At 38.1% G+C, this 3,730-nt stretch overlaps 1 long non-coding RNA gene across 1 annotated transcript; it reads right to left on the bottom strand.

The window, feature by feature from the left end:
- Window positions 1–236: 236 nt before the first annotated feature.
- Window positions 237–2,527, bottom strand: LOC138286468 (uncharacterized). The gene is made up of 3 exons (XR_011201995.1): window positions 2,393–2,527; window positions 1,635–1,724; window positions 237–498 (listed from the first exon to the last, which is right to left on the bottom strand). It is a non-coding gene; the product is annotated as an uncharacterized lncRNA (long non-coding RNA).
- Window positions 2,528–3,730: the final 1,203 nt, after the last annotated feature.

The following is a 3,730-nucleotide window of genomic DNA, read 5'->3' as shown; positions in this document are numbered from 1 at the left end:
TCCTACTTTGTAGGTGTGCTGCACAGTGCAGTATGTATGCAAAGCAGGAAAAGAAAGGAGAAATTACAACATTTTTCCTTTCAATGCCTGGTTTCAAAAAGGATGCCATTGAAAACAGAACACAAGCGGCTGTTCATTGAATTCGGGGGACATTTCGCACTGAAATACAGAGAAATGGCAGATTTGCATTATATGCGTAATTTTGCAGAAATTCCCCATAATTTCGCAACAGCAAATTATGTCAATTTCAACAGTCATTTATTGACTCCATCACACAGATGCCCTTATTATCTTCGAAGAGCACGAATAGCACTTATATTTTTTGCATTAGGATAAATGACTACGTTGGTTTCTGCAAACCTTCTTGATACGTCTGGGGTCTCTCTGTCTTCCTCCATGATGTATCCGGAGTTGCAGGGCCTGCGGTGCCGCAAACCTGGATCGATTATAAAAAACGGTGCTTCAACAACTCCTGTGAGGGCCTTGGGCGCACAACTCCTGACAGACAAAAGAATATGGATAAAATGTCTTCCGTTTCACTGAAGGTAAAAGACAGAGCAGCCGCCTGTTCCTGCTTCTCCTGGCTGACAAATGCTCTCTGCAGAGCGGAAAACACAAGGGGCTGGATGTAAATTTTTTTACTCTGATTCCTGAATAAAACCCCTGACAAGCCATTAGAAGCCAGCATCTGCCAAGAACTGCACCACTGCCCACAACAAAACGCAGATTTCAGATACTTCAGTTTACACGTTCTAAATTCATGCCTTAGTCAGGGTTATTCAGATGTGTTTTGCTACAATGTGACAATTCACCTGTTACTGTCGTAAAGCGCATATTTACAGAGATTCAGCATTCACAATATGTCCATTTCATGCTGACTTCCAATGATATCAATTTCAGCAATGCTCAGTAAACTCTCCCCAGGAGTGCATAGAAAAGATGCCCAGTTCCAGAGATAAGGCAATCTCTGAAATTGCAAAAAAAAAAATCAGCACCCAGGAAGCAGACTTGATAGAAGTTTTTTGCGCGAGTTACAACAAACTCATATTGATGGGCCCTCTTGATGCTTTGTCGGTTTTTGCCAGGTGCCAGAAGAACCTTTTTCTAAGTATTAAACAATGTACGTCAGGGAAAGACAAAACATGCCATCTAGTGTTATGGTCATGTAACCTATCTTTACCTTAATGAACACTGCAGGTTTGCTTTCATTTAAAAATATATAAATAACTTTAAGTGAACCAGCACGCAGGACCTACAAAGCTGGGCTTACTAATATATGGTAGGTTCCCACTTAAGTGTCAATAATTTGAGGGCATCCAATTGCCAGTTATCCATTTAGTTCCTCAAGGAATTGGAAAAATACTCCAGGATATGTGATCCAATTTAAAGTTTATTAGACAAAAGTAAAAGGCTTCATATTTTTACAGCAAGTAGATGAAGCGTGGAACAAAGTAGATACTCAGCCAGCGCGTGTTTCGCCCTATGGGGTGCATTAACCAGGGCTTTCTCAAGGCTGTGGAAAATGAGATGGAGTGAAATTAAGGATGGTATTGAGAGAAGACATTAAAGTCTAGAGATTGAGAAGCACCAAGAAGGTGAAGGCCCAAAGTTCTTGAAGGAATAATTACACCTACCTGCTGTCTTATCTGTGAGATTCTATCCATGGGAAAGATAGATTTAAGAACCCATGCAGTAGTGATGCAGTAGCATAGATCCATTCCAGACTGTAGGCATAGAAAAAGGGTCAAAGGGACAAGTGATCAAATTAGGATATCCAGGGTAGAAATTAAGAGAACAAAAGAATGAAATACATATGGTCTAAATAAAAAAAGAGTGCATTAAGTGATAAAGATATAAGGCTAAATGATGGTGCAGGCACCGTGACAGTTAGAAAGAAAAAATTCTAGTGCTAGTTAGTTATATTCAACCAAAAACAACCAAAAGTAAAAGTGGTACATTAGTCCAAACACTAGGATAGGTCCCTCAGGTAAGTAAAATACCATAATTGTAATACATTTTTGCTTCTAGTAATGAACTGAGTAATATTGACAAAACAAACAATCTGTAAATAAGAACATGGGAAAGTAACATGTAACTTTTGTATGAGAGTACCAGAGGCTATCAAAAAGAACAAACAACAATTTAAAAGAAAAATGTATCCTCAAACGCATTGAAGATTTAGGAAAATTATACTTAAGCGAAACAACATTTTTACAGAAAATGTGGGCTAATATGTATTAATGATAAAGTTCAGGAATGTATAAATACCCGTGAGCAAGGCCTCTCTAGTAACATGAGGCATAAACAAGTTTCAGCTATATGATGTCCACAAAAAAAGGAAGAAAAAGAAAAGACTCTCTCATAGCGTTAATACTGCAAGATCATGGCTTACCCGTTTAGCAGCTAAAATAGCTTGTCCAGGGAGGTTCAGTCAGTCGCATCCGTCGCCATTATAAGGAAGGTGCTGACTGAACGAGTGTTCTTATATTTTGAAGCTCAGAGCGTGAGTCCTATCTTTATGTTTATTGAAAAGAGGAGAGGGAAAGGAAGAAAGAACGGGCACCGCCATCTTGAAAGTCTCACCCGTCGCCTTTTTAGGGAATGTGCTGATGAGACGGGTGATCTGTAAATATACAAAGTATGCGCTTTGGTCCTTTCTTTATGTTTGTTAAAGAAAGGAAAAGAAGAGACGGGTGCCGCCATCTTGGAAATCGAAAATGATGTACTAGAACACGTAAAAGAAAAGGAAATTGCACTGGGAAAAAAGAATAACAATTGTACAAATAATTGCAAAACGTCAGAAAGGAAGAAACGACAAGTCATATTACATGTTAGTGAGATAATATGAGAGCGACAGATTTCAAAGGGCATTCTATATCAAAGTGTTTCCGTGTGTAATTCTAATACATGAAAGAATTATAGCTATTTCCAAAGAGCTTATGTCAAAATGAAAAGGTATGCAAATATTACTAGTTAATACTCAGATTTAGTCAAAAATCAGTCCTTCTCTTATAGGGTGACTGTCTTCAATTATTTTGCTAAAAAGGTCAGTAAACATCTGCGATTACATGGAATAACATTCATAGTAAACAAAGTAAATGAATGGAAAAAGGCATTATAAAGTCACTTTCAAAAGATTACTTCAACCAATAATACCATTCTGAATCTTTGTTGAGACCATGAAAGACTGTGTCATAAAGAATGATCAAACGACTTTCTTCTTCATGTAATCGTAGTTTTAAGTTGCCCCCTCTGGGGAGTGCTTTAAGTCGTTGAAGGCCACAGAAGGTAAAGGTGCATTCTTCAGGGTGAAATTCATTAAAATGTTCCAAAGTGGTGCACTAATATAAAGTTTTTGGATATTTCGATAATGTTCTTGAAAAGCTGGGCACCTGGGGCATGAGGTTGTCTCTGCTATCAGTGATGGCCAAGCCTGAAAGTCTTGCAAAGTTCCTGTTTTTCACCTTTGTTACAGTGTGCAAAGCTTTCCAGTTTGCCTTTGCCAAAGTTAGGTTTTAGCTCAGCACACCATTTTAGCAAATTAAATATGATTTCAAAAGAAAGCTTCCATACTCAACACAACTCTTAGTGTGTGACTAACACTGCTTGTTTATTTGCATAATACCATTATGATGGGAATTATATGCAGATTTTGCCTTTTCATGTACTATAGTACACAGCTCTGAATCTTACTACCTGGCAACGTACAAAGCATCCAGGAGGACATACA

Source organism: Pleurodeles waltl, chromosome 3_2 (genome assembly GCF_031143425.1).
Source record: "Pleurodeles waltl isolate 20211129_DDA chromosome 3_2, aPleWal1.hap1.20221129, whole genome shotgun sequence".
Taxonomy (NCBI): domain Eukaryota; kingdom Metazoa; phylum Chordata; class Amphibia; order Caudata; family Salamandridae; genus Pleurodeles; species Pleurodeles waltl.
The sequence above is the reverse complement of the archived record's forward strand: the minus strand, read 5'-3'. Positions and strand labels throughout refer to the sequence as shown.